This window comes from Scyliorhinus torazame, chromosome 1 (assembly GCF_047496885.1).
Source record: "Scyliorhinus torazame isolate Kashiwa2021f chromosome 1, sScyTor2.1, whole genome shotgun sequence".
NCBI classification, from domain to species: domain Eukaryota; kingdom Metazoa; phylum Chordata; class Chondrichthyes; order Carcharhiniformes; family Scyliorhinidae; genus Scyliorhinus; species Scyliorhinus torazame.
This window is the reverse complement of record NC_092707.1, coordinates 99320097-99348029: the sequence shown is the minus strand read 5'-3', so window position 1 is coordinate 99348029 and position 27933 is coordinate 99320097. Positions and strand designations below refer to the sequence as shown.

The 27933-nt window shown below is 45.9% G+C and overlaps 30 non-coding genes across 30 annotated transcripts; all 30 read left to right on the top strand.

The window, feature by feature from the left end:
• Positions 1-203: 203 nt before the first annotated feature.
• Positions 204-322, top strand: trnal-caa (transfer RNA leucine (anticodon CAA)). Its single transcript has 2 exons — positions 204-241; positions 277-322. It is a non-coding gene; the product is annotated as a tRNA-Leu (tRNA).
• Positions 323-1131: 809 nt separating this feature from the next.
• Positions 1132-1237, top strand: trnal-uaa (transfer RNA leucine (anticodon UAA)). Its single transcript has 2 exons — positions 1132-1169; positions 1192-1237. It is a non-coding gene; the product is annotated as a tRNA-Leu (tRNA).
• Positions 1238-2119: 882 nt separating this feature from the next.
• Positions 2120-2238, top strand: trnal-caa (transfer RNA leucine (anticodon CAA)). Its single transcript has 2 exons — positions 2120-2157; positions 2193-2238. It is a non-coding gene; the product is annotated as a tRNA-Leu (tRNA).
• Positions 2239-2991: 753 nt separating this feature from the next.
• trnal-uaa (transfer RNA leucine (anticodon UAA)) lies at positions 2992-3097 on the top strand. The gene is made up of 2 exons: positions 2992-3029; positions 3052-3097. It is a non-coding gene; the product is annotated as a tRNA-Leu (tRNA).
• Positions 3098-3979: 882 nt separating this feature from the next.
• On the top strand, positions 3980-4098 carry trnal-caa (transfer RNA leucine (anticodon CAA)). The gene is made up of 2 exons: positions 3980-4017; positions 4053-4098. It is a non-coding gene; the product is annotated as a tRNA-Leu (tRNA).
• An 809-nt stretch (positions 4099-4907) lies between these two features.
• On the top strand, positions 4908-5013 carry trnal-uaa (transfer RNA leucine (anticodon UAA)). The gene is made up of 2 exons: positions 4908-4945; positions 4968-5013. It is a non-coding gene; the product is annotated as a tRNA-Leu (tRNA).
• Positions 5014-5890: 877 nt separating this feature from the next.
• Positions 5891-6009, top strand: trnal-caa (transfer RNA leucine (anticodon CAA)). The gene is made up of 2 exons: positions 5891-5928; positions 5964-6009. It is a non-coding gene; the product is annotated as a tRNA-Leu (tRNA).
• A 794-nt stretch (positions 6010-6803) lies between these two features.
• On the top strand, positions 6804-6909 carry trnal-uaa (transfer RNA leucine (anticodon UAA)). Its single transcript has 2 exons — positions 6804-6841; positions 6864-6909. It is a non-coding gene; the product is annotated as a tRNA-Leu (tRNA).
• An 882-nt stretch (positions 6910-7791) lies between these two features.
• Positions 7792-7910, top strand: trnal-caa (transfer RNA leucine (anticodon CAA)). The gene is made up of 2 exons: positions 7792-7829; positions 7865-7910. It is a non-coding gene; the product is annotated as a tRNA-Leu (tRNA).
• An 809-nt stretch (positions 7911-8719) lies between these two features.
• Positions 8720-8825, top strand: trnal-uaa (transfer RNA leucine (anticodon UAA)). The gene is made up of 2 exons: positions 8720-8757; positions 8780-8825. It is a non-coding gene; the product is annotated as a tRNA-Leu (tRNA).
• Positions 8826-9707: 882 nt separating this feature from the next.
• On the top strand, positions 9708-9826 carry trnal-caa (transfer RNA leucine (anticodon CAA)). Its single transcript has 2 exons — positions 9708-9745; positions 9781-9826. It is a non-coding gene; the product is annotated as a tRNA-Leu (tRNA).
• Positions 9827-10636: 810 nt separating this feature from the next.
• Positions 10637-10742, top strand: trnal-uaa (transfer RNA leucine (anticodon UAA)). The gene is made up of 2 exons: positions 10637-10674; positions 10697-10742. It is a non-coding gene; the product is annotated as a tRNA-Leu (tRNA).
• An 882-nt stretch (positions 10743-11624) lies between these two features.
• Positions 11625-11743, top strand: trnal-caa (transfer RNA leucine (anticodon CAA)). The gene is made up of 2 exons: positions 11625-11662; positions 11698-11743. It is a non-coding gene; the product is annotated as a tRNA-Leu (tRNA).
• A 746-nt stretch (positions 11744-12489) lies between these two features.
• On the top strand, positions 12490-12595 carry trnal-uaa (transfer RNA leucine (anticodon UAA)). The gene is made up of 2 exons: positions 12490-12527; positions 12550-12595. It is a non-coding gene; the product is annotated as a tRNA-Leu (tRNA).
• Positions 12596-13477: 882 nt separating this feature from the next.
• On the top strand, positions 13478-13596 carry trnal-caa (transfer RNA leucine (anticodon CAA)). Its single transcript has 2 exons — positions 13478-13515; positions 13551-13596. It is a non-coding gene; the product is annotated as a tRNA-Leu (tRNA).
• Positions 13597-14405: 809 nt separating this feature from the next.
• On the top strand, positions 14406-14511 carry trnal-uaa (transfer RNA leucine (anticodon UAA)). The gene is made up of 2 exons: positions 14406-14443; positions 14466-14511. It is a non-coding gene; the product is annotated as a tRNA-Leu (tRNA).
• An 882-nt stretch (positions 14512-15393) lies between these two features.
• On the top strand, positions 15394-15512 carry trnal-caa (transfer RNA leucine (anticodon CAA)). Its single transcript has 2 exons — positions 15394-15431; positions 15467-15512. It is a non-coding gene; the product is annotated as a tRNA-Leu (tRNA).
• Positions 15513-16321: 809 nt separating this feature from the next.
• Positions 16322-16427, top strand: trnal-uaa (transfer RNA leucine (anticodon UAA)). Its single transcript has 2 exons — positions 16322-16359; positions 16382-16427. It is a non-coding gene; the product is annotated as a tRNA-Leu (tRNA).
• An 882-nt stretch (positions 16428-17309) lies between these two features.
• Positions 17310-17428, top strand: trnal-caa (transfer RNA leucine (anticodon CAA)). Its single transcript has 2 exons — positions 17310-17347; positions 17383-17428. It is a non-coding gene; the product is annotated as a tRNA-Leu (tRNA).
• An 809-nt stretch (positions 17429-18237) lies between these two features.
• trnal-uaa (transfer RNA leucine (anticodon UAA)) lies at positions 18238-18343 on the top strand. The gene is made up of 2 exons: positions 18238-18275; positions 18298-18343. It is a non-coding gene; the product is annotated as a tRNA-Leu (tRNA).
• An 882-nt stretch (positions 18344-19225) lies between these two features.
• trnal-caa (transfer RNA leucine (anticodon CAA)) lies at positions 19226-19344 on the top strand. Its single transcript has 2 exons — positions 19226-19263; positions 19299-19344. It is a non-coding gene; the product is annotated as a tRNA-Leu (tRNA).
• An 809-nt stretch (positions 19345-20153) lies between these two features.
• trnal-uaa (transfer RNA leucine (anticodon UAA)) lies at positions 20154-20259 on the top strand. The gene is made up of 2 exons: positions 20154-20191; positions 20214-20259. It is a non-coding gene; the product is annotated as a tRNA-Leu (tRNA).
• An 882-nt stretch (positions 20260-21141) lies between these two features.
• trnal-caa (transfer RNA leucine (anticodon CAA)) lies at positions 21142-21260 on the top strand. Its single transcript has 2 exons — positions 21142-21179; positions 21215-21260. It is a non-coding gene; the product is annotated as a tRNA-Leu (tRNA).
• An 809-nt stretch (positions 21261-22069) lies between these two features.
• On the top strand, positions 22070-22175 carry trnal-uaa (transfer RNA leucine (anticodon UAA)). Its single transcript has 2 exons — positions 22070-22107; positions 22130-22175. It is a non-coding gene; the product is annotated as a tRNA-Leu (tRNA).
• Positions 22176-23057: 882 nt separating this feature from the next.
• Positions 23058-23176, top strand: trnal-caa (transfer RNA leucine (anticodon CAA)). The gene is made up of 2 exons: positions 23058-23095; positions 23131-23176. It is a non-coding gene; the product is annotated as a tRNA-Leu (tRNA).
• An 809-nt stretch (positions 23177-23985) lies between these two features.
• Positions 23986-24091, top strand: trnal-uaa (transfer RNA leucine (anticodon UAA)). Its single transcript has 2 exons — positions 23986-24023; positions 24046-24091. It is a non-coding gene; the product is annotated as a tRNA-Leu (tRNA).
• An 882-nt stretch (positions 24092-24973) lies between these two features.
• trnal-caa (transfer RNA leucine (anticodon CAA)) lies at positions 24974-25092 on the top strand. The gene is made up of 2 exons: positions 24974-25011; positions 25047-25092. It is a non-coding gene; the product is annotated as a tRNA-Leu (tRNA).
• An 809-nt stretch (positions 25093-25901) lies between these two features.
• trnal-uaa (transfer RNA leucine (anticodon UAA)) lies at positions 25902-26007 on the top strand. The gene is made up of 2 exons: positions 25902-25939; positions 25962-26007. It is a non-coding gene; the product is annotated as a tRNA-Leu (tRNA).
• An 882-nt stretch (positions 26008-26889) lies between these two features.
• On the top strand, positions 26890-27008 carry trnal-caa (transfer RNA leucine (anticodon CAA)). The gene is made up of 2 exons: positions 26890-26927; positions 26963-27008. It is a non-coding gene; the product is annotated as a tRNA-Leu (tRNA).
• Positions 27009-27817: 809 nt separating this feature from the next.
• Positions 27818-27923, top strand: trnal-uaa (transfer RNA leucine (anticodon UAA)). The gene is made up of 2 exons: positions 27818-27855; positions 27878-27923. It is a non-coding gene; the product is annotated as a tRNA-Leu (tRNA).
• Positions 27924-27933: the final 10 nt, after the last annotated feature.

Genomic DNA, 27933 nt, shown 5'->3' with positions numbered 1-27933 from the left:
TGTTCTTGGCGTACTGATGCAGCGTGCCTGAAAATTGTTTATGGTGCGGGAAGGGTGAATGTTTGCCACTGCCTGTTGAAACAGGTGTGATGTATTGATGGTTGTGGCCTGATTGTGCACAAATGAAATGGGTGTGCTCCAGGCCAGTTCGAGTACAGAATAAGCAGCACACAGTGCAAAAGCTGTGGACGCAGCAGCAACTTGTCAGGATGGCCGAGTGGTCTAAGGCGCCAGACTCAAGGAGTGTGTTTCCTTGCCTCGTTTAAGCCTGGTGATTTCTGGTCCCTTTCTAGGGGCGTGGGTTCAAATCCCACTCCTGACATTGTCCTTTTCAGCACCAATATGCCACCGCCAGCCTCACAATCTCCGCAACACCCTGCTGTCATTGATATTTGCCACCTTTTACCACTTCATTTATTTACAAATAAAAACAACACAACTTGAAACCTAACATGCCTCTCTCAAATATCATGCACACAATCGCATGCTCCAATCCAACATGCAGATTACATTTCACAGGCAGCGCATTTAGCAAAGCATTGTTCCCACCTCGCTGCAGCATTCCACATTGCTTTCATCCACTCCACCTTTCTATCCCATGGCGCCACATGCTGCAATGGACCAACAGATGCAATGGATCAACAATGTCCAAGAATGTGACATCTTGTGAACAATGACAACTAAATTCATGCCTAACTTGGCAATTCTTTGCAAGGACTCCAGAGATGCACTCTGGAGATTTCAAGAGATTCACTTATCACAGGCACAGATTATCCAGAATTGATGCCTTTGAAGGTTGGGAATATCAGGTGGAAATGGTTCGATCAATGCCACCGGCCACGGGTGCATGTTCACCTCTTTCAATGTCCAGGATGAAGAAATGCTGTTCATTGTGTGACGAGCGGGCTTTGCAGATATAACACGTTAATGTCTTGGGAATCAAAGAAAGGTGTGTGGCTGAAGATTGTTTGCGGTGCAGCAAAGGAGAATGATCGACACCGCCACTTCAATCCGTTGCGCTGAATTAATGGTTGTGGTTGTTTGTGCAAAAATGGATTGGGTGTGCTCCAGGCCAGCTAGAATGCAGAATACGTAGCACACAGTGGAAAACAGCAGCTGCGCAAATAAGTTGTCAAGATGGCCGAGTGGTCTAAGGCGCCAGACTTAAGCAGCCGTTGAGGACTTGATGATTTCTGGTCCCTTTCAAGGGTCATGGGTTCAAATCCCACTCCTGACATTCACCTTTTCCGACTTCAACGTCATTTGCAAATCAACAATGCAAACCGTATCATTCACATACAAAGATTGAAAACTAACATGCCTCTCTCAAACATTCTGCACCCAATCACACTGCTGCGCTCAAACATGCAGATTACATTACACAGGCAGCAAAGAACATTGTTCCCACCTTGCATTCCTTATTGCTTTCCACCAATCTACCTTTCAATCCCATTGCGCACACTGCTGCTTCTCAGCAACGAGCCAACGGTGTCCAAGAATGCGACATCTTGTGAACAAACACAACTGAATTCAACTGCCTTACTTTGGCGATTCCTTGCAAGGTAGCCAGAGATGCTGACATTTCAAGTCACTCCCATATCAGAGGCACAGATTAGCCAGAATTGTGGCCCATGAATGTTGGGACTTTCAAGGCAAAATATTCAGACGAATGCCACTAGCCACAGTTTACACCCGGCAAGATGAGGACATGCTGTTCATTGTGTGGGGAGCAGGCTTCACAGATGTCTCGCGTGAATGTGTTGAGAATGAAAGAAAGGTCTGGGAATGAGAGTGTAAAATATGAATTGGGAAAGATGTTTGGATTGTGGTGTGTTTTGGATGGCAGCTGCGTTGCTTGGGTTTGTTGAAGCTGTCGATGGAAAAGTGAGTGAGATGTTTTTGAAAATGATGTAAAATGTTCTTGGCGTACTGATGCAGCGTGCCTGAAAATTGTTTATGGTGCGGGAAGGGTGAATGTTTGCCACTGCCTGTTGAAACAGGTGTGATGTATTGATGGTTGTGGCCTGATTGTGCACAAATGAAATGGGTGTGCTCCAGGCCAGTTCGAGTACAGAATAAGCAGCACACAGTGCAAAAGCTGTGGACGCAGCAGCAACTTGTCAGGATGGCCGAGTGGTCTAAGGCGCCAGACTCAAGGAGTGTGTTTCCTTGCCTCGTTTAAGCCTGGTGATTTCTGGTCCCTTTCTAGGGGCGTGGGTTCAAATCCCACTCCTGACATTGTCCTTTTCAGCACCAATATGCCACCGCCAGCCTCACAATCTCCGCAACACCCTGCTGATATTTGTCATTGATATTTGCCACCTTTTACCACTTCATTTATTTACAAATAAAAACAACACAACTTGAAACCTAACATGCCTCTCTCAAATATCATGCACACAATCGCATGCTCCAATCCAACATGCAGATTACATTTCACAGGCAGCGCATTTAGCAAAGCATTGTTCCCACCTCGCTGCAGCATTCCACATTGCTTTCATCCACTCCACCTTTCTATCCCATGGCGCCACATGCTGCAATGGACCAACAGATGCAATGGATCAACAATGTCCAAGAATGTGACATCTTGTGAACAATGACAACTAAATTCATGCCTAACTTGGCAATTCTTTGCAAGGACACCAGAGATGCACTGGTGGAAATATCAGGTGGAAATGGTTCGATCAATGCCACCGGCCACGGGTGCATGTTCACCTCTTTCAATGTCCAGGATGAAGAAATGCTGTTCATTGTGTGACGAGCGGGCTTTGCAGATATAACACGTTAATGTCTTGGGAATCAAAGAAAGGTGTGTGGCTGAAGATTGTTTGCGGTGCAGCAAAGGAGAATGATCGACACCGCCACTTCAATCCGTTGCGCTGAATTAATGGTTGTGGTTGTTTGTGCAAAAATGGATTGGGTGTGCTCCAGGCCAGCTAGAATGCAGAATACGTAGCACACAGTGGAAAACAGCAGCTGCACAAATAAGTTGTCAAGATGGCAGAGTGGTCTAAGGCGCCAGATTTAAGTAGCCGTTGAGGACTTGATGATTTCTGGTCCCTTTCAAGGGTCGTGGGTTCAAATCCCACTCCTGACATTCACCTTTTCCGACTTCAACGTCATTTGCAAATCAACAATGCAAACCGTATCATTCACATACAAAGATTGAAAACTAACATGCCTCTCTCAAACATTCTGCACCCGATCACACTGCTGCGCTCAAACATGCAGATTACATTACACAGGCAGCAAAGAACATTGTTCCCACCTTGCATTCCTTATTGCTTTCCACCAATCTACCTTTCAATCCCATTGCGCACACTGCTGCTTCTCAGCAACGAGCCAACGGTGTCCAAGAATGCGACATCTTGTGAACAAACACAACTGAATTCAACTGCCTTACTTTGGCGATTCCTTGCAAGGTAGCCAGAGATGCTGACATTTCAAGTCACTCCCATATCAGAGGCACAGATTAGCCAGAATTGTGGCCCATGAATGTTGGGACTTTCAAGGCAAAATATTCAGACGAATGCCACTAGCCACAGTTTACACCCGGCAAGATGAGGACATGCTGTTCATTGTGTGGGGAGCAGGCTTCACAGATGTCTCGCGTGAATGTGTTGAGAATGAAAGAAAGGTCTGGGAATGAGAGTGTAAAATATGAATTGGGAAAGATGTTTGGATTGTGGTGTGTTTTGGATGGCAGCTGCGTTGCTTGGGTTTGTTGAAGCTGTCGATGGAAAAGTGAGTGAGATGTTTTTGAAAATGATGTAAAATGTTCTTGGCGTACTGATGCAGCGTGCCTGAAAATTGTTTATGGTGCGGGAAGGGTGAATGTTTGCCACTGCCTGTTGAAACAGGTGTGATGTATTGATGGTTGTGGCCTGATTGTGCACAAATGAAATGGGTGTGCTCCAGGCCAGTTCGAGTACAGAATAAGCAGCACACAGTGCAAAAGCTGTGGACACAGCAGCAACTTGTCAGGATGGCCGAGTGGTCTAAGGCGCCAGACTCAAGGAGTGTGTTTCCTTGCCTCGTTTAAGCCTGGTGATTTCTGGTCCCTTTCTAGGGGCGTGGGTTCAAATCCCACTCCTGACATTGTCCTTTTCAGCACCAATATGCCACCGCCAGCCTCACAATCTCCGCAACACCCTGCTGTCATTGATATTTGCCACCTTTTACCACTTCATTTATTTACAAATAAAAACAACACAACTTGAAACCTAACATGCCTCTCTCAAATATCATGCACACAATCGCATGCTCCAATCCAACATGCAGATTACATTTCACAGGCAGCGCATTTAGCAAAGCATTGTTCCCACCTCGCTGCAGCATTCCACATTGCTTTCAACCACTCCACCTTTCTATCCCATGGCGCACCATGCTGCAATGGACCAACAGATGCAATGGATCAACAATGTCCAAGAATGTGACATCTTGTGAACAATGACAACTAAATTCATGCCTAACTTGGCAATTCTTTGCAAGGACACCAGAGATGCACTCTGGAGATTTCAAGAGATTCACTTATCACAGGCACAGATTATCCAGAATTGATGCCTTTGAAGGTTGGGAATATCAGGTGGAAATGGTTCGATCAATGCCACCGGCCACGGGTGCATGTTCACCTCTTTCAATGTCCAGGATGAAGAAATGCTGTTCATTGTGTGACGAGCGGGCTTTGCAGATATAACACGTTAATGTCTTGGGAATCAAAGAAAGGTGTGTGGCTGAAGATTGTTTGCGGTGCAGCAAAGGAGAATGATCGACACCGCCACTTCAATCCGTTGCGCTGAATTAATGGTTGTGGTTGTTTGTGCAAAAATGGATTGGGTGTGCTCCAGGCCAGCTAGAATGCAGAATACGTAGCACACAGTGGAAAACAGCAGCTGCACAAATAAGTTGTCAGGATGGCCGAGTGGTCTAAGGCGCCAGACTTAAGCTGCCGTTGAGGACTTGATGATTTCTGGTGCCTTTCAAGGGTCGTGGGTTCAAATCCCACTCCTGGCATTCCCCTTTTCCGACTTCAACGTCATTTGCAAATCAACAATGCAAACCGTATCATTCACATACAAAGATTGAAAACTAACATGCCTCTCTCAAACATTCTGCACCCAATCACACTGCTGCGCTCAAACATGCAGATTACATTACACAGGCAGCAAAGAACATTGTTCCCACCTTGCATTCCGTATTGCTTTCCACCAATCTACCTTTCAATCCCATTGCGCACACTGCTGCTTCTCAGCAACGGGCCAACAGTGTCCAAGAATGCGACATCTTGTGAACAAACACAACTGAATTCAACTGCCTTACTTTGGCGATTCCTTGCAAGGTAGCCAGAGATGCTGACATTTCAAGTCACTCCCATATCAGAGGCACAGATTAGCCAGAATTGTGGCCCATGAATGTTGGGACTTTCAAGGCAAAATATTCAGACGAATGCCACTAGCCACAGTTTACACCCGGCAAGATGAGGACATGCTGTTCATTGTGTGGGGAGCAGGCTTCACAGATGTCTCGCGTGAATGTGTTGAGAATGAAAGAAAGGTCTGGGAATGAGAGTGTAAAATGTGAATTGGGAAAGATGTTTGGATTGTGGTGTGTTTTGGATGGCAGCTGCGTTGCTTGGGTTTGTTGAAGCTGTCGATGGAAAAGTGAGTGAGATGTTTTTGAAAATGATGTAAAATGTTCTTGGCGTACAGATGCAGCGTGCCTGAATATATGGTGCGGGAAAGGTGAATGTTTGCCACTGCCTGTTGAAACAGGTGTGATGTATTGATGGTTGTGGCCTGATTGTGCACAAATGAAATGGGTGTGCTCCAGGCCAGTTCGAGTACAGAATAAGCAGCACACAGTGCAAAAGCTGTGGATACAGCAGCAACTTGTCAGGATGGCCGAGTGGTCTAAGGCGCCAGACTCAAGGAGTGTGTTTCCTTGCCTCGTTTAAGCCTGGTGATTTCTGGTCCCTTTCTAGGGGCGTGGGTTCAAATCCCACTCCTGACATTGTCCTTTTCAGCACCAATATGCCACCGCCAGCCTCACAATCTCCGCAACACGCTGCTGTCATTGACATTTGCCACCTTTTACCACTTCATTTATTTACAAATAAAAACAACACAACTTGAAACCTAACATGCCTCTCTCAAATATCATGCACACAATCGCATGCTCCAATCCAACATGCAGATTACATTTCACAGGCAACGCACTTAGCAAAGCATTGTTCCCACCTCGCTGCAGCATTCCACTTTGCTTTCTACCACTCCACCTTTCTATCCCATTGCGCACCATGCTGCAATGGACCAACAGATGCAATGGACCAACAATATCCAAGAATGTGAACAATGACAACTAAATTCATGCCTAACTTGGCAATTCTTTGCAAGGACACCAGAGATGCTGACATTTCAATAGATTCACTTATCACAGGCACAGATTATCCAGAATTGATGCCTTTGAAGGTTGGGAATATCAGGTGGAAATGGTTCGATCAATGCCACCGGCCACGGGTGCATGTTCACCTCTTTCAATGTCCAGGATGAAGAAATGCTGTTCATTGTGTGACGAGCGGGCTTTGCAGATATAACACGTTAATGTCTTGGGAATCAAAGAAAGGTGTGTGGCTGAAGATTGTTTGCGGTGCAGCAAAGGAGAATGATCGACACCGCCACTTCAATCCGTTGCGCTGAATTAATGGTTGTGGTTGTTTGTGCAAAAATGGATTGGGTGTGCTCCAGGCCAGCTAGAATGCAGAATACGTAGCACACAGTGGAAAACAGCAGCTGCACAAATAAGTTGTCAGGATGGCCGAGTGGTCTAAGGCGCCAGACTTAAGCTGCCGTTGAGGACTTGATGATTTCTGGTCCCTTTCAAGGGTCGTGGGTTCAAATCCCACACCTGACATTCCCCTTTTCCGACTTCAACGTCATTTGCAAATCAACAATGCAAACCGTATCATTCACATACAAAGATTGAAAACTAACATGCCTCTCTCAAACATTCTGCACCCAATCACACTGCTGCGCTCAAACATGCAGATTACATGACACAGGCAGCAAAGAACATTGTTCCCACCTTGCATTCCTTATTGCTTTCCACCAATCTACCTTTCAATCCCATTGCGCACACTGCTGCTTCTCAGCAACGGGCCAACAGTGTCCAAGAATGCGACATCTTGTGAACAAACACAACTGAATTCAACTGCCTTACTTTGTCGATTCCTTGCAAGGTAGCCAGAGATGCTGACATTTCAAGTCACTCCCATATCAGAGGCACAGATTAGCCAGAATTGTGGCCCATGAATGTTGGGACTTTCAAGGCAAAATATTCAGACGAATGCCACTAGCCACAGTTTACACCCGGCAAGATGAGGACATGCTGTTCATTGTGTGGGGAGCAGGCTTCACAGATGTCTCGCGTGAATGTATTGAGAATGAAAGAAAGGCCTGGGAATGAGAGTGTAAAATGTGAATTGGGAAAGATGTTTGGATTGTGGTGTGTTTTGGATGGCAGCTGCGTTGCTTGGGTTTGTTGAAGCTGTCGATGGAAAAGTGAGTGAGATGTTTTTGAAAATGATGTAAAATGTTCTTGGCGTACAGATGCAGCGTGCCTGAAAATTGTTTATGGTGCGGGAAGGGTGAATGTTTGCCACTGCCTGTTGAAACAGGTGTGATGTATTGATGGTTGTGGCCTGATTGTGCACAAATGAAATGGGTGTGCTCCAGGCCAGTTCGAGTACAGAATAAGCAGCACACAGTGCAAAAGCTGTGGATGCAGCAGCAACTTGTCAGGATGGCCGAGTGGTCTAAGGCGCCAGACTCAAGGAGTGCGTTTCCTTGCCTCGTTTAAGCCTGGTGATTTCTGGTCCCTTTCTAGGGACGTGGGTTCAAATCCCACTCCTGACATTGTCCTTTTCAGCACCAATATGCCACCGCCAGCCTCACAATCTCCGCAACACCCTGCTGTCATTGATATTTGCCACCTTTTACCACTTCATTTATTTACAAATAAAAACAACACAACTTGAAACCTAACATGCCTCTCTCAAATATCATGCACACAATCGCATGCTCCAATCCAACATGCAGATTACATTTCACAGGCAGCGCATTTAGCAAAGCATTGTTCCCACCTCGCTGCAGCATTCCACATTGCTTTCATCCACTCCACCTTTCTATCCCATGGCGCACCATGCTGCAATGGACCAACAGATGCAATGGATCAACAATGTCCAAGAATGTGACATCTTGTGAACAATGACAACTAAATTCATGCCTAACTTGGCAATTCTTTGCAAGGACACCAGAGATGCACTCTGGAGATTTCAAGAGATTCACTTATCACAGGCACAGATTATCCAGAATTGATGCCTTTGAAGGTTGGGAATATCAGGTGGAAATGGTTCGATCAATGCCACCGGCCACGGGTGCATGTTCACCTCTTTCAATGTCCAGGATGAAGAAATGCTGTTCATTGTGTGACGAGCGGGCTTTGCAGATATAACACGTTAATGTCTTGGGAATCAAAGAAAGGTGTGTGGCTGAAGATTGTTTGCGGTGCAGCAAAGGAGAATGATTGACACCGCCACTTCAATCCGTTGCGCTGAATTAATGGTTGTGGTTGTTTGTGCAAAAATGGATTGGGTGTGCTCCAGGCCAGCTAGAATGCAGAATACGTAGCACACAGTGGAAAACAGCAGCTACACAAATAAGTTGTCAAGATGGCCGAGTGGTCTAAGGCGCCAGACTTAAGCAGCCGTTGAAGACTTGATGATTTCTGGTCCCTTTCAAGGGTCGTGGGTGCAAATCCCACTCCTGACATTCGCCTTTTCCGACTTCAACGTTATTTGCAAATCAACAATGCAAACTGTATCATTCACATACAAAGATAGAAAACTAACATGCCTCTCTCAAACATTCTGCACCCAATCACACTGCTGCGCTCAAACATGCAGAGTACATTACACAGGCAGCAAAGAACATTGTTCCCACCTTGCATTCCTTATTGCTTTCCACCAATCTACCTTTCAATCCCATTGCGCACACTGCTGCTTCTCAGCAACGGGCCAACAGTGTCCAAGAATGCGACATCTTGTGAACAAACACAACTGAATTCAACTGCCTTACTTTGGCGATTCCTTGCAAGGTAGCCAGAGATGCTGACATTTCAAGTCACTCCCATATCAGAGGCACAGATTAGCCAGAATTGTGGCCCATGAATGTTGGGACTTTCAAGGCAAAATATTCAGACGAATGCCACTAGCCACAGTTTACACCCGGCAAGATGAGGACATGCTGTTCATTGTGTGGGGAGCAGGCTTCACAGATGTCTCGCGTGAATGTGTTGAGAATGAAAGAAAGGTCTGGGAATGAGAGTGTAAAATATGAATTGGGAAAGATGTTTGGATTGTGGTGTGTTTTGGATGGCAGCTGCGTTGCTTGGGTTTGTTGAAGCTGTCGATGGAAAAGTGAGTGAGATGTTTTTGAAAATGATGTAAAATGTTCTTGGCGTACTGATGCAGCGTGCCTGAAAATTGTTTATGGTGCGGGAAGGGTGAATGTTTGCCACTGCCTGTTGAAACAGGTGTGATGTATTGATGGTTGTGGCCTGATTGTGCACAAATGAAATGGGTGTGCTCCAGGCCAGTTCGAGTACAGAATAAGCAGCACACAGTGCAAAAGCTGTGGACACAGCAGCAACTTGTCAGGATGGCCGAGTGGTCTAAGGCGCCAGACTCAAGGAGTGTGTTTCCTTGCCTCGTTTAAGCCTGGTCATTTCTGGTCCCTTTCTAGGGGCGAAGGTTCAAATCCCACTCCTGACATTGTCCTTTTCAGCACCAATATGCCACCGCCAGCCTCACAATCTCCGCAACACCCTGCTGTCATTGATATTTGCCACCTTTTACCACTTCATTTATTTACAAATAAAAACAACACAACTTGAAACCTAACATGCCTCTCTCAAATATCATGCACACAATCGCATGCTCCAATCCAACATGCAGATTACATTTCACAGGCAGCGCATTTAGCAAAGCATTGTTCCCACCTCGCTGCAGCATTCCACATTGCTTTCAACCACTCCACCTTTCTATGCCATGGCGCACCATGCTGCAATGGACCAACAGATGCAATGGATCAACAATGTCCAAGAATGTGACATCTTGTGAACAATGACAACTAAATTCATGCCTAACATGGCAATTCTTTGCAAGGACACCAGAGATGCACTCTGGAGATTTCAAGAGATTCACTTATCACAGGCACAGATTATCCAGAATTGATGCCTTTGAAGGTTGGGAATATCAGGTGGAAATGGTTCGATCAATGCCACCGGCCACGGGTGCATGTTCACCTCTTTCAATGTCCAGGATGAAGAAATGCTGTTCATTGTGTGACGAGCGGGCTTTGCAGATATAACACGTTAAATGTCTTGGGAATCAAAGAAAGGTGTGTGGCTGAAGATTGTTTGCGGTGCAGCAAAGGAGAATGATCGACACCGCCACTTCAATCCGTTGCGCTGAATTAATGGTTGTGGTTGTTTGTGCAAAAATGGATTGGGTGTGCTCCAGGCCAGCTAGAATGCAGAATACGTAGCACACAGTGGAAAACAGCAGCTGCGCAAGTAAGTTGTCAGGATGGCCGCGTGGTCTAAGGCGCCAGACTTAAGCTGCCGTTGAGGACTTGATGATTTCTGGTCCCTTTCAAGGGTCGTGGGTTCAAATCCCACTCCTGACATTCCCCTTTTCCGACTTCAACGTCATTTGCAAATCAACAATGCAAACCGTATCATTCACATACAAAGATTGAAAACTAACATGCCTCTCTCAAACATTCTGCACCCAATCACACTGCTGCGCTCAAACATGCAGATTACATTACACAGGCAGCAAAGAACATTGTTCCCACCTTGCATTCCGTATTGCTTTCCACCAATCTACCTTTCAATCCCATTGCGCACACTGCTGCTTCTCAGCAACGGGCCAACAGTGTCCAAGAATGCGACATCTTGTGAACAAACACAACTGAATTCAACTGCCTTACTTTGGCGATTCCTTGCAAGGTAGCCAGAGATGCTGACATTTCAAGTCACTCCCATATCAGAGGCACAGATTAGCCAGAATTGTGGCCCATGAATGTTGGGACTTTCAAGGCAAAATATTCAGACGAATGCCACTAGCCACAGTTTACACCCGGCAAGATGAGGACATGCTGTTCATTGTGTGGGGAGCAGGCTTCACAGATGTCTCGCGTGAATGTGTTGAGAATGAAAGAAAGGTCTGGGAATGAGAGTGTAAAATATGAATTGGGAAAGATGTTTGGATTGTGGTGTGTTTTGGATGGCAGCTGCGTTGCTTGGGTTTGTTGAAGCTGTCGATGGAAAAGTGAGTGAGATGTTTTTGAAAATGATGTAAAATGTTCTTGGCGTACTGATGCAGCGTGCCTGAAAATTGTTTATGGTGCGGGAAGGGTGAATGTTTGCCACTGCCTGTTGAAACAGGTGTGATGTATTGATGGTTGTGGCCTGATTGTGCACAAATGAAATGGGTGTGCTCCAGGCCAGTTCGAGTACAGAATAAGCAGCACACAGTGCAAAAGCTGTGGACGCAGCAGCAACTTGTCAGGATGGCCGAGTGGTCTAAGGCGCCAGACTCAAGGAGTGTGTTTCCTTGCCTCGTTTAAGCCTGGTGATTTCTGGTCCCTTTCTAGGGGCGTGGGTTCAAATCCCACTCCTGACATTGTCCTTTTCAGCACCAATATGCCACCGCCAGCCTCACAATCTCCGCAACACCCTGCTGTCATTGATATTTGCCACCTTTTACCACTTCATTTATTTACAAATAAAAACAACACAACTTGAAACCTAACATGCCTCTCTCAAATATCATGCACACAATCGCATGCTCCAATCCAACATGCAGATTACATTTCACAGGCAGCGCATTTAGCAAAGCATTGTTCCCACCTCGCTGCAGCATTCCACATTGCTTTCATCCACTCCACCTTTCTATCCCATGGCGCCACATGCTGCAATGGACCAACAGATGCAATGGATCAACAATGTCCAAGAATGTGACATCTTGTGAACAATGACAACTAAATTCATGCCTAACTTGGCAATTCTTTGCAAGGACACCAGAGATGCACTGGTGGAAATATCAGGTGGAAATGGTTCGATCAATGCCACCGGCCACGGGTGCATGTTCACCTCTTTCAATGTCCAGGATGAAGAAATGCTGTTCATTGTGTGACGAGCGGGCTTTGCAGATATAACACGTTAATGTCTTGGGAATCAAAGAAAGGTGTGTGGCTGAAGATTGTTTGCGGTGCAGCAAAGGAGAATGATCGACACCGCCACTTCAATCCGTTGCGCTGAATTAATGGTTGTGGTTGTTTGTGCAAAAATGGATTGGGTGTGCTCCAGGCCAGCTAGAATGCAGAATACGTAGCACACAGTGGAAAACAGCAGCTGCACAAATAAGTTGTCAAGATGGCAGAGTGGTCTAAGGCGCCAGATTTAAGTAGCTGTTGAGGACTTGATGATTTCTGGTCCCTTTCAAGGGTCGTGGGTTCAAATCCCACTCCTGACATTCACCTTTTCCGACTTCAACGTCATTTGCAAATCAACAATGCAAACCGTATCATTCACATACAAAGATTGAAAACTAACATGCCTCTCTCAAACATTCTGCACCCGATCACACTGCTGCGCTCAAACATGCAGATTACATTACACAGGCAGCAAAGAACATTGTTCCCACCTTGCATTCCTTATTGCTTTCCACCAATCTACCTTTCAATCCCATTGCGCACACTGCTGCTTCTCAGCAACGAGCCAACGGTGTCCAAGAATGCGACATCTTGTGAACAAACACAACTGAATTCAACTGCCTTACTTTGGCGATTCCTTGCAAGGTAGCCAGAGATGCTGACATTTCAAGTCACTCCCATATCAGAGGCACAGATTAGCCAGAATTGTGGCCCATGAATGTTGGGACTTTCAAGGCAAAATATTCAGACGAATGCCACTAGCCACAGTTTACACCCGGCAAGATGAGGACATGCTGTTCATTGTGTGGGGAGCAGGCTTCACAGATGTCTCGCGTGAATGTGTTGAGAATGAAAGAAAGGTCTGGGAATGAGAGTGTAAAATATGAATTGGGAAAGATGTTTGGATTGTGGTGTGTTTTGGATGGCAGCTGCGTTGCTTGGGTTTGTTGAAGCTGTCGATGGAAAAGTGAGTGAGATGTTTTTGAAAATGATGTAAAATGTTCTTGGCGTACTGATGCAGCGTGCCTGAAAATTGTTTATGGTGCGGGAAGGGTGAATGTTTGCCACTGCCTGTTGAAACAGGTGTGATGTATTGATGGTTGTGGCCTGATTGTGCACAAATGAAATGGGTGTGCTCCAGGCCAGTTCGAGTACAGAATAAGCAGCACACAGTGCAAAAGCTGTGGACACAGCAGCAACTTGTCAGGATGGCCGAGTGGTCTAAGGCGCCAGACTCAAGGAGTGTGTTTCCTTGCCTCGTTTAAGCCTGGTGATTTCTGGTCCCTTTCTAGGGGCGTGGGTTCAAATCCCACTCCTGACATTGTCCTTTTCAGCACCAATATGCCACCGCCAGCCTCACAATCTCCGCAACACCCTGCTGTCATTGATATTTGCCACCTTTTACCACTTCATTTATTTACAAATAAAAACAACACAACTTGAAACCTAACATGCCTCTCTCAAATATCATGCACACAATCGCATGCTCCAATCCAACATGCAGATTACATTTCACAGGCAGCGCATTTAGCAAAGCATTGTTCCCACCTCGCTGCAGCATTCCACATTGCTTTCAACCACTCCACCTTTCTATCCCATGGCGCACCATGCTGCAATGGACCAACAGATGCAATGGATCAACAATGTCCAAGAATGTGACATCTTGTGAACAATGACAACTAAATTCATGCCTAACTTGGCAATTCTTTGCAAGGACACCAGAGATGCACTCTGGAGATTTCAAGAGATTCACTTATCACAGGCACAGATTATCCAGAATTGATGCCTTTGAAGGTTGGGAATATCAGGTGGAAATGGTTCGATCAATGCCACCGGCCACGGGTGCATGTTCACCTCTTTCAATGTCCAGGATGAAGAAATGCTGTTCATTGTGTGACGAGCGGGCTTTGCAGATATAACACGTTAATGTCTTGGGAATCAAAGAAAGGTGTGTGGCTGAAGATTGTTTGCGGTGCAGCAAAGGAGAATGATCGACACCGCCACTTCAATCCGTTGCGCTGAATTAATGGTTGTGGTTGTTTGTGCAAAAATGGATTGGGTGTGCTCCAGGCCAGCTAGAATGCAGAATACGTAGCACACAGTGGAAAACAGCAGCTGCACAAATAAGTTGTCAGGATGGCCGACTGGTCTAAGGCGCCAGACTTAAGCTGCCGTTGAGGACTTGATGATTTCTGGTGCCTTTCAAGGGTCGTGGGTTCAAATCCCACTCCTGGCATTCCCCTTTTCCGACTTCAACGTCATTTGCAAATCAACAATGCAAACCGTATCATTCACATCCAAAGATTGAAAACTAACATGCCTCTCTCAAACATTCTGCACCCAATCACACTGCTGCGCTCAAACATGCAGATTACATTACACAGGCAGCAAAGAACATTGTTCCCACCTTGCATTCCGTATTGCTTTCCACCAATCTACCTTTCAATCCCATTGCGCACACTGCTGCTTCTCAGCAACGGGCCAACAGTGTCCAAGAATGCGACATCTTGTGAACAAACACAACTGAATTCAACTGCCTTACTTTGGCGATTCCTTGCAAGGTAGCCAGAGATGCTGACATTTCAAGTCACTCCCATATCAGAGGCACAGATTAGCCAGAATTGTGGCCCATGAATGTTGGGACTTTCAAGGCAAAATATTCAGACGAATGCCACTAGCCACAGTTTACACCCGGCAAGATGAGGACATGCTGTTCATTGTGTGGGGAGCAGGCTTCACAGATGTCTCGCGTGAATGTGTTGAGAATGAAAGAAAGGTCTGGGAATGAGAGTGTAAAATGTGAATTGGGAAAGATGTTTGGATTGTGGTGTGTTTTGGATGGCAGCTGCGTTGCTTGGGTTTGTTGAAGCTGTCGATGGAAAAGTGAGTGAGATGTTTTTGAAAATGATGTAAAATGTTCTTGGCGTACAGATGCAGCGTGCCTGAAAATTGTTTATGGTGCGGGAAGGGTGAATGTTTGCCACTGCCTGTTGAAACAGGTGTGATGTATTGATGGTTGTGGCCTGATTGTGCACAAATGAAATGGGTGTGCTCCAGGCCAGTTCGAGTACAGAATAAGCAGCACACAGTGCAAAAGCTGTGGACGCAGCAGCAACTTGTCAGGATGGCCGAGTGGTCTAAGGCGCCAGACTCAAATAGTGCGTTTCCTTGCCTCGTTTAAGCCTGGTGATTTCTGGTCCCTTTCTAGGGATGTGGGTTCAAATCCCACTCCTGACATTGTCCTTTTCAGCACCAATATGCCACCGCCAGCCTCACAATCTCCGCAACACCCTGCTGTCATTGATATTTGCCACCTTTTACCACTTCATTTATTTACAAATAAAAACAACACAACTTGAAACCTAACATGCCACTCTCAAATATCATGCACACAATCGCATGCTCCAATCCAACATGCAGATTACATTTCACAGGCAGCGCATTTAGCAAAGCATTGTTCCCACCTCGCTGCAGCATTCCACATTGCTTTCATCCACTCCACCTTTCTATCCCATGGCGCACCATGCTGCAATGGACCAACAGATGCAATGGATCAACAATGTCCAAGAATGTGACATCTTGTGAACAATGACAACTAAATTCATGCCTAACTTGGCAATTCTTTGCAAGGACACCAGAGATGCACTCTGGAGATTTCAAGAGATTCACTTATCACAGGCACAGATTATCCAGAATTGATGCCTTTGAAGGTTGGGAATATCAGGTGGAAATGGTTCGATCAATGCCACCGGCCACGGGTGCATGTTCACCTCTTTCAATGTCCAGGATGAAGAAATGCTGTTCATTGTGTGACGAGCGGGCTTTGCAGATATAACACGTTAATGTCTTGGGAATCAAAGAAAGGTGTGTGGCTGAAGATTGTTTGCGGTGCAGCAGAGGAGAATGATTGACACCGCCACTTCAATCCGTTGCGCTGAATTAATGGTTGTGGTTGTTTGTGCAAAAATGGATTGGGTGTGCTCCAGGCCAGCTAGAATGCAGAATACGTAGCACACAGTGGAAAACAGCAGCTGCACAACTAAGTTGTCAAGATGGCCGAGTGGTCTAAGGCGCCAGACTTAAGCAGCCGTTGAGGACTTGATGATTTCTGGTCCCTTTCAAGGGTTGTGGGTTCAAATCCCACTCCTGACATTCACCTTTTCCGACTTCAACGTCATTTGCAAATCAACAATGCAAACCGTATCATTCACATGCAAAGATTGAAAACTAACATGCCTCTCTCAAACATTCTGCACCCGATCACACTGCTGCGCTCAAACATGCAGATTACATTACACAGGCAGCAAAGAACATTGTTCCCACCTTGCATTCCTTATTGCTTTCCACCAATCTACCTTTCAATCCCATTGCGCACACTGCTGCTTCTCAGCAACGGGCCAACAGTGTCCAAGAATGCGACATCTTGTGAACAAACACAACTGAATTCAACTGCCTTACTTTGGCGATTCCTTGCAAGGTAGCCAGAGATGCTGACATTTCAAGTCACTCCCATATCAGAGGCACAGATTAGCCAGAATTGTGGCCCATGAATGTTGGGACTTTCAAGGCAAAATATTCAGACGAATGCCACTAGCCACAGTTTACACCCGGCAAGATGAGGACATGCTGTTCATTGTGTGGGGAGCAGGCTTCACAGATGTCTCGCGTGAATGTGTTGAGAATGAAAGAAAGGTCTGGGAATGAGAGTGTAAAATGTGAATTGGGAAAGATGTTTGGATTGTGGTGTGTTTTGGATGGCAGCTGCGTTGCTTGGGTTTGTTGAAGCTGTCGATGGAAAAGTGAGTGAGATGTTTTTGAAAATGATGTAAAATGTTCTTGGCGTACAGATGCAGCGTGCCTGAAAATTGTTTATGGTGCGGGAAGGGTGAATGTTTGCCACTGCCTGTTGAAACAGGTGTGATGTATTGATGGTTGTGGCCTGATTGTGCACAAATGAAATGGGTGTGCTCCAGGCCAGTTCGAGTACAGAATAAGCAGCACACAGTGCAAAAGCTGTGGACACAGCAGCAACTTGTCAGGATGGCCGAGTGGTCTAAGGCGCCAGACTCAAGGAGTGTGTTTCCTTGCCTCGTTTAAGCCTGGTGATTTCTGGTCCCTTTCTAGGGGAGTGGGTTCAAATCCCACTCCTGACATTGTCCTTTTCAGCACCAATATGCCACCGCCAGCCTCACAATCTCCGCAACACCCTGCTGTCATTGATATTTGCCACCTTTTACCACTTCATTTATTTACAAATAAAAACAACACAACTTGAAACCTAACATGCCTCTCTCAAATATCATGCACACAATCGCATGCTCCAATCCAACATGCAGATTACATTTCACAGGCAGCGCATTTAGCAAAGCATTGTTCCCACCTCGCTGCAGCATTCCACATTGCTTTCAACCACTCCACCTTTCTATCCCATGGCGCACCATGCTGCAATGGACCAACAGATGCAATGGATCAACAATGTCCAAGAATGTGACATCTTGTGAACAATGACAACTAAATTCATGCCTAACTTGGCAATTCTTTGCAAGGACTCCAGAGATGCACTCTGGAGATTTCAAGAGATTCACTTATCACAGGCACAGATTATCCAGAATTGATGCCTTTGAAGGTTGGGAATATCAGGTGGAAATGGTTCGATCAATGCCACCGGCCACGGGTGCATGTTCACCTCTTTCAATGTCCAGGATGAAGAAATGCTGTTCATTGTGTGACGAGCGGGCTTTGCAGATATAACACGTTAATGTCTTGGGAATCAAAGAAAGGTGTGTGGCTGAAGATTGTTTGCGGTGCAGCAAAGGAGAATGATCGACACCGCCACTTCAATCCGTTGCGCTGAATTAATGGTTGTGGTTGTTTGTGCAAAAATGGATTGGGTGTGCTCCAGGCCAGCTAGAATGCAGAATACGTAGCACACAGTGGAAAACAGCAGCTGCACAAATAAGTTGTCAAGATGGCCGAGTGGTCTAAGGCGCCAGACTTAAGCAGCCGTTGAGGACTTGATGATTTCTGGTCCCTTTCAAGGGTCATGGGTTCAAATCCCACTCCTGACATTCACCTTTTCCGACTTCAACGTCATTTGCAAATCAACAATGCAAACCGTATCATTCACATACAAAGATTGAAAACTAACATGCCTCTCTCAAACATTCTGCACCCGATCACACTGCTGCGATCAAACATGCAGATTACATTACACAGGCAGCAAAGAACATTGTTCCCACCTTGCATTCCTTATTGCTTTCCACCAATCTACCTTTCAATCCCATTGCGCACACTGCTGCTTCTCAGCAACGAGCCAACGGTGTCCAAGAATGCGACATCTTGTGAACAAACACAACTGAATTCAACTGCCTTACTTTGGCGATTCCTTGCAAGGTAGCCAGAGATGCTGACATTTCAAGTCACTCCCATATCAGAGGCACAGATTAGCCAGAATTGTGGCCCATGAATGTTGGGACTTTCAAGGCAAAATATTCAGACGAATGCCACTAGCCACAGTTTACACCCGGCAAGATGAGGACATGCTGTTCATTGTGTGGGGAGCAGGCTTCACAGATGTCTCGCGTGAATGTGTTGAGAATGAAAGAAAGGTCTGGGAATGAGAGTGTAAAATATGAATTGGGAAAGATGTTTGGATTGTGGTGTGTTTTGGATGGCAGCTGCGTTGCTTGGGTTTGTTGAAGCTGTCGATGGAAAAGTGAGTGAGATGTTTTTGAAAATGATGTAAAATGTTCTTGGCGTACTGATGCAGCGTGCCTGAAAATTGTTTATGGTGCGGGAAGGGTGAATGTTTGCCACTGCCTGTTGAAACAGGTGTGATGTATTGATGGTTGTGGCCTGATTGTGCACAAATGAAATGGGTGTGCTCCAGGCCAGTTCGAGTACAGAATAAGCAGCACACAGTGCAAAAGCTGTGGACACAGCAGCAACTTGTCAGGATGGCCGAGTGGTCTAAGGCGCCAGACTCAAGGAGTGTGTTTCCTTGCCTCGTTTAAGCCTGGTGATTTCTGGTCCCTTTCTAGGGGCGTGGGTTCAAATCCCACTCCTGACATTGTCCTTTTCAGCACCAATATGCCACCGCCAGCCTCACAATCTCCGCAACACCCTGCTGTCATTGATATTTGCCACCTTTTACCACTTCATTTATTTACAAATAAAAACAACACAACTTGAAACCTAACATGCCTCTCTCAAATATCATGCACACAATCGCATGCTCCAATCCAACATGCAGATTACATTTCACAGGCAGCGCATTTAGCAAAGCATTGTTCCCACCTCGCTGCAGCATTCCACATTGCTTTCAACCACTCCACCTTTCTGTCCCATGGCGCACCATGCTGCAATGGACCAACAGATGCAATGGATCAACAATGTCCAAGAATGTGACATCTTGTGAACAATGACAACTAAATTCATGCCTAACTTGGCAATTCTTTGCAAGGACACCAGAGATGCACTCTGGAGATTTCAAGAGATTCACTTATCACAGGCACAGATTATCCAGAATTGATGCCTTTGAAGGTTGGGAATATCAGGTGGAAATGGTTCGATCAATGCCACCGGCCACGGGTGCATGTTCACCTCTTTCAATGTCCAGGATGAAGAAATGCTGTTCATTGTGTGACGAGCGGGCTTTGCAGATATAACACGTTAATGTCTTGGGAATCAAAGAAAGGTGTGTGGCTGAAGATTGTTTGCGGTGCAGCAAAGGAGAATGATCGACACCGCCACTTCAATCCGTTGCGCTGAATTAATGGTTGTGGTTGTTTGTGCAAAAATGGATTGGGTGTGCTCCAGGCCAGCTAGAATGCAGAATACGTAGCACACAGTGGAAAACAGCAGCTGCACAAATAAGTTGTCAGGATGGCCGAGTGGTCTAAGGCGCCAGACTTAAGCTGCCGTTGAGGACTTGATGATTTCTAGTCCCTTTCAAGGGTCTTGGGTTCAAATCCCACTCCTGACATTCCCCTTTTCCGACTTCAACGTCATTTGCAAATCAACATTGCAAACCGTATCATTCACATACAAAGATTGAAAACTAACATGCCTCTCTCAAACATTCTGCACCCAATCACACTGCTGCGCTCAAACATGCAGATTACATTACACAGGCAGCAAAGAACATTGTTCCCACCTTGCATTCCGTATTGCTTTCCACCAATCTACCTTTCAATCCCATTGCGCACACTGCTGCTTCTCAGCAACGGGCCAACAGTGTCCAAGAATGCGACATCTTGTGAACAAACACAACTGAATTCAACTGCCTTACTTTGGCGATTCCTTGCAAGGTAGCCAGAGATGCTGACATTTCAAGTCACTCCCATATCAGAGGCACAGATTAGCCAGAATTGTGGCCCATGAATGTTGGGACTTTCAAGGCAAAATATTCAGACGAATGCCACTAGCCACAGTTTACACCCGGCAAGATGAGGACATGCTGTTCATTGTGTGGGGAGCAGGCTTCACAGATGTCTCGCGTGAATGTGTTGAGAATGAAAGAAAGGTCTGGGAATGAGAGTGTAAAATGTGAATTGGGAAAGATGTTTGGATTGTGGTGTGTTTTGGATGGCAGCTGCGTTGCTTGGGTTTGTTGAAGCTGTCGATGGAAAAGTGAGTGAGATGTTTTTGAAAATGATGTAAAATGTTCTTGGCGTACAGATGCAGCGTGCCTGAAAATTGTTTATGGTGCGGGAAGGGTGAATGTTTGCCACTACCTGTTGAAACAGGTGTGATGTATTGATGGTTGTGGCCTGATTGTGCACAAATGAAATGGGTGTGCTCCAGGCCAGTTCGAGTACAGAATAAGCAGCACACAGTGCAAAAGCTGTGGACACAGCAGCAACTTGTCAGGATGGCCGAGTGGTCTAAGGCGCCAGACTCAAGGAGTGCGTTTCCTTGCCTCGTTTAAGCCTGGTGATTTCTGGTCCCTTTCTAGGGACGTGGGTTCAAATCCCACTCCTGACATTGTCCTTTTCAGCACCAATATGCCACCGCCAGCCTCACAATCTCCGCAGCACCCTGCTGTCATTGATATTTGCCACCTTTTACCACTTCATTTATTTACAAATAAAAACAACACAACTTGAAACCTAACATGCCTCTCTCAAATATCATGCACACAATCGCATGCTCCAATCCAACATGCAGATTACATTTCACAGGCAGCGCACTTAGCAAAGCATTGTTCCCACCTCGCTGCAGCATTCCACATTGCTTTCAACCACTCCACCTTTCTATCCCATGGCGCACCATGCTGCAATGGACCAACAGATGCAATGGATCAACAATGTCCAAGAATGTGACATCTTGTGAACAATGACAACTAAATTCATGCCTAACTTGGCAATTCTTTGCAAGGACACCAGAGATGCACTCTGGAGATTTCAAGAGATTCACTTATCACAGGCACAGATTATCCAGAATTGATGCCTTTGAAGGTTGGGAATATCAGGTGGAAATGGTTCGATCAATGCCACCGGCCACGGGTGCATGTTCACCTCTTTCAATGTCCAGGATGAAGAAATGCTGTTCATTGTGTGACGAGCGGGCTTTGCAGATATAACACGTTAATGTCTTGGGAATCAAAGAAAGGTGTGTGGCTGAAGATTGTTTGCGGTGCAGCAGAGGAGAATGATTGACACCGCCACTTCAATCCGTTGCGCTGAATTAATGGTTGTGGTTGTTTGTGCAAAAATGGATTGGGTGTGCTCCAGGCCAGCTAGAATGCAGAATACGTAGCACACAGTGGAAAACAGCAGCTGCACAAATGAGTTGTCAAGATGGCCGAGTGGTCTAAGGCGCCAGACTTAAGCAGCCGTTGAGGACTTGATGATTTCTGGTCCCTTTCAAGGGTTGTGGGTTCAAATCCCACTCCTGACATTCACCTTTTCCGACTTCAACGTCATTTGCAAATCAACAATGCAAACCGTATCATTCACATGCAAAGATTGAAAACTAACATGCCTCTCTCAAACATTCTGCACCCGATCACACTGCTGCGCTCAAACATGCAGATTACATTACACAGGCAGCAAAGAACATTGTTCCCACCTTGCATTCCTTATTGCTTTCCACCAATCTACCTTTCAATCCCATTGCGCACACTGCTGCTTCTCAGCAACGGGCCAACAGTGTCCAAGAATGCGACATCTTGTGAACAAACACAACTGAATTCAACTGCCTTACTTTGGCGATTCCTTGCAAGGTAGCCAGAGATGCTGACATTTCAAGTCACTCCCATATCAGAGGCACAGATTAGCCAGAATTGTGGCCCATGAATGTTGGGACTTTCAAGGCAAAATATTCAGACGAATGCCACTAGCCACAGTTTACACCCGGCAAGATGAGGACATGCTGTTCATTGTGTGGGGAGCAGGCTTCACAGATGTCTCGCGTGAATGTGTTGAGAATGAAAGAAAGGTCTGGGAATGAGAGTGTAAAATGTGAATTGGGAAAGATGTTTGGATTGTGGTGTGTTTTGGATGGCAGCTGCGTTGCTTGGGTTTGTTGAAGCTGTCGATGGAAAAGTGAGTGAGATGTTTTTGAAAATGATGTAAAATGTTCTTGGCGTACAGATGCAGCGTGCCTGAAAATTGTTTATGGTGCGGGAAGGGTGAATGTTTGCCACTGCCTGTTGAAACAGGTGTGATGTATTGATGGTTGTGGCCTGATTGTGCACAAATGAAATGGGTGTGCTCCAGGCCAGTTCGAGTACAGAATAAGCAGCACACAGTGCAAAAGCTGTGGACACAGCAGCAACTTGTCAGGATGGCCGAGTGGTCTAAGGCGCCAGACTCAAGGAGTGTGTTTCCTTGCCTCGTTTAAGCCTGGTGATTTCTGGTCCCTTTCTAGGGGCGTGGGTTCAAATCCCACTCCTGACATTGTCCTTTTCAGCACCAATATGCCACCGCCAGCCTCACAATCTCCGCAACACCCTGCTGTCATTGATATTTGCCACCTTTTACCACTTCATTTATTTACAAATAAAAACAACACAACTTGAAACCTAACATGCCTCTCTCAAATATCATGCACACAATCGCATGCTCCAATCCAACATGCAGATTACATTTCACAGGCAGCGCATTTAGCAAAGCATTGTTCCCACCTCGCTGCAGCATTCCACATTGCTTTCAACCACTCCACCTTTCTGTCCCATGGCGCACCATGCTGCAATGGACCAACAGATGCAATGGATCAACAATGTCCAAGAATGTGACATCTTGTGAACAATGACAACTAAATTCATGCCTAACTTGGCAATTCTTTGCAAGGACACCAGAGATGCACTCTGGAGATTTCAAGAGATTCACTTATCACAGGCACAGATTATCCAGAATTGATGCCTTTGAAGGTTGGGAATATCAGGTGGAAATGGTTCGATCAATGCCACCGGCCACGGGTGCATGTTCACCTCTTTCAATGTCCAGGATGAAGAAATGCTGTTCATTGTGTGACGAGCGGGCTTTGCAGATATAACACGTTAATGTCTTGGGAATCAAAGAAAGGTGTGTGGCTGAAGATTGTTTGCGGTGCAGCAAAGGAGAATGATCGACACCGCCACTTCAATCCGTTGCGCTGAATTAATGGTTGTGGTTGTTTGTGCAAAAATGGATTGGGTGTGCTCCAGGCCAGCTAGAATGCAGAATACGTAGCACACAGTGGAAAACAGCAGCTGCACAAATAAGTTGTCAGGATGGCCGAGTGGTCTAAGGCGCCAGACTTAAGCTGCCGTTGAGGACTTGATGATTTCTAGTCCCTTTCAAGGGTCTTGGGTTCAAATCCCACTCCTGACATTCCCCTTTTCCGACTTCAACGTCATTTGCAAATCAACATTGCAAACCGTATCATTCACATACAAAGATTGAAAACTAACATGCCTCTCTCAAACATTCTGCACCCAATCACACTGCTGCGCTCAAACATGCAGATTACATTACACAGGCAGCAAAGAACATTGTTCCCACCTTGCATTCCGTATTGCTTTCCACCAATCTACCTTTCAATCCCATTGCGCACACTGCTGCTTCTCAGCAACGGGCCAACAGTGTCCAAGAATGCGACATCTTGTGAACAAACACAACTGAATTCAACTGCCTTACTTTGGCGATTCCTTGCAAGGTAGCCAGAGATGCTGACATTTCAAGTCACTCCCATATCAGAGGCACAGATTAGCCAGAATTGTGGCCCATGAATGTTGGGACTTTCAAGGCAAAATATTCAGACGAATGCCACTAGCCACAGTTTACACCCGGCAAGATGAGGACATGCTGTTCATTGTGTGGGGAGCAGGCTTCACAGATGTCTCGCGTGAATGTGTTGAGAATGAAAGAAAGGTCTGGGAATGAGAGTGTAAAATGTGAATTGGGAAAGATGTTTGGATTGTGGTGTGTTTTGGATGGCAGCTGCGTTGCTTGGGTTTGTTGAAGCTGTCGATGGAAAAGTGAGTGAGATGTTTTTGAAAATGATGTAAAATGTTCTTGGCGTACAGATGCAGCGTGCCTGAAAATTGTTTATGGTGCGGGAAGGGTGAATGTTTGCCACTACCTGTTGAAACAGGTGTGATGTATTGATGGTTGTGGCCTGATTGTGCACAAATGAAATGGGTGTGCTCCAGGCCAGTTCGAGTACAGAATAAGCAGCACACAGTGCAAAAGCTGTGGACACAGCAGCAACTTGTCAGGATGGCCGAGTGGTCTAAGGCGCCAGACTCAAGGAGTGCGTTTCCTTGCCTCGTTTAAGCCTGGTGATTTCTGGTCCCTTTCTAGGGACGTGGGTTCAAATCCCACTCCTGACATTGTCCTTTTCAGCACCAATATGCCACCGCCAGCCTCACAATCTCCGCAGCACCCTGCTGTCATTGATATTTGCCACCTTTTACCACTTCATTTATTTACAAATAAAAACAACACAACTTGAAACCTAACATGCCTCTCTCAAATATCATGCACACAATCGCATGCTCCAATCCAACATGCAGATTACATTTCACAGGCAGCGCACTTAGCAAAGCATTGTTCCCACCTCGCTGCAGCATTCCACATTGCTTTCAACCACTCCACCTTTCTATCCCATGGCGCACCATGCTGCAATGGACCAACAGATGCAATGGATCAACAATGTCCAAGAATGTGACATCTTGTGAACAATGACAACTAAATTCATGCCTAACTTGGCAATTCTTTGCAAGGACACCAGAGATGCACTCTGGAGATTTCAAGAGATTCACTTATCACAGGCACAGATTATCCAGAATTGATGCCTTTGAAGGTTGGGAATATCAGGTGGAAATGGTTCGATCAATGCCACCGGCCACGGGTGCATGTTCACCTCTTTCAATGTCCAGGATGAAGAAATGCTGTTCATTGTGTGACGAGCGGGCTTTGCAGATATAACACGTTAATGTCTTGGGAATCAAAGAAAGGTGTGTGGCTGAAGATTGTTTGCGGTGCAGCAGAGGAGAATGATTGACACCGCCACTTCAATCCGTTGCGCTGAATTAATGGTTGTGGTTGTTTGTGCAAAAATGGATTGGGTGTGCTCCAGGCCAGCTAGAATGCAGAATACGTAGCACACAGTGGAAAACAGCAGCTGCACAAATGAGTTGTCAAGATGGCCGAGTGGTCTAAGGCGCCAGACTTAAGCAGCCGTTGAGGACTTGATGATTTCTGGTCCCTTTCAAGGGTTGTGGGTTCAAATCCCACTCCTGACATTCACCTTTTCCGACTTCAACGTCATTTGCAAATCAACAATGCAAACCGTATCATTCACATGCAAAGATTGAAAACTAACATGCCTCTCTCAAACATTCTGCACCCGATCACACTGCTGCGCTCAAACATGCAGATTACATTACACAGGCAGCAAAGAACATTGTTCCCACCTTGCATTCCTTATTGCTTTCCACCAATCTACCTTTCAATCCCATTGCGCACACTGCTGCTTCTCAGCAACGGGCCAACAGTGTCCAAGAATGCGACATCTTGTGAACAAACACAACTGAATTCAACTGCCTTACTTTGGCGATTCCTTGCAAGGTAGCCAGAGATGCTGACATTTCAAGTCACTCCCATATCAGAGGCACAGATTAGCCAGAATTGTGGCCCATGAATGTTGGGACTTTCAAGGCAAAATATTCAGACGAATGCCACTAGCCACAGTTTACACCCGGCAAGATGAGGACATGCTGTTCATTGTGTGGGGAGCAGGCTTCACAGATGTCTCGCGTGAATGTGTTGAGAATGAAAGAAAGGTCTGGGAATGAGAGTGTAAAATGTGAATTGGGAAAGATGTTTGGATTGTGGTGTGTTTTGGATGGCAGCTGCGTTGCTTGGGTTTGTTGAAGCTGTCGATGGAAAAGTGAGTGAGATGTTTTTGAAAATGATGTAAAATGTTCTTGGCGTACAGATGCAGCGTGCCTGAAAATTGTTTATGGTGCGGGAAGGGTGAATGTTTGCCACTGCCTGTTGAAACAGGTGTGATGTATTGATGGTTGTGGCCTGATTGTGCACAAATGAAATGGGTGTGCTCCAGGCCAGTTCGAGTACAGAATAAGCAGCACACAGTGCAAAAGCTGTGGACACAGCAGCAACTTGTCAGGATGGCCGAGTGGTCTAAGGCGCCAGACTCAAGGAGTGTGTTTCCTTGCCTCGTTTAAGCCTGGTGATTTCTGGTCCCTTTCTAGGGGCGTGGGTTCAAATCCCACTCCTGACATTGTCCTTTTCAGCACCAATATGCCACCGCCAGCCTCACAATCTCCGCAACACCCTGCTGTCATTGATATTTGCCACCTTTTACCACTTCATTTATTTACAAATAAAAACAACACAACTTGAAACCTAACATGCCTCTCTCAAATATCATGCACACAATCGCATGCTCCAATCCAACATGCAGATTACATTTCACAGGCAGCGCATTTAGCAAAGCATTGTTCCCACCTCGCTGCAGCATTCCACATTGCTTTCAACCACTCCACCTTTCTATCCCATGGCGCACCATGCTGCAATGGACCAACAGATGCAATGGATCAACAATGTCCAAGAATGTGACATCTTGTGAACAATGACAACTAAATTCATGCCTAACTTGGCAATTCTTTGCAAGGACTCCAGAGATGCACTCTGGAGATTTCAAGAGATTCACTTATCACAGGCACAGATTATCCAGAATTGATGCCTTTGAAGGTTGGGAATATCAGGTGGAAATGGTTCGATCAATGCCACCGGCCACGGGTGCATGTTCACCTCTTTCAATGTCCAGGATGAAGAAATGCTGTTCATTGTGTGACGAGCGGGCTTTGCAGATATAACACGTTAATGTCTTGGGAATCAAAGAAAGGTGTGTGGCTGAAGATTGTTTGCGGTGCAGCAAAGGAGAATGATCGACACCGCCACTTCAATCCGTTGCGCTGAATTAATGGTTGTGGTTGTTTGTGCAAAAATGGATTGGGTGTGCTCCAGGCCAGCTAGAATGCAGAATACGTAGCACACAGTGGAAAACAGCAGCTGCACAAATAAGTTGTCAAGATGGCCGAGTGGTCTAAGGCGCCAGACTTAAGCAGCCGTTGAGGACTTGATGATTTCTGGTCCCTTTCAAGGGTCATGGGTTCAAATCCCACTCCTGACATTCACCTTTT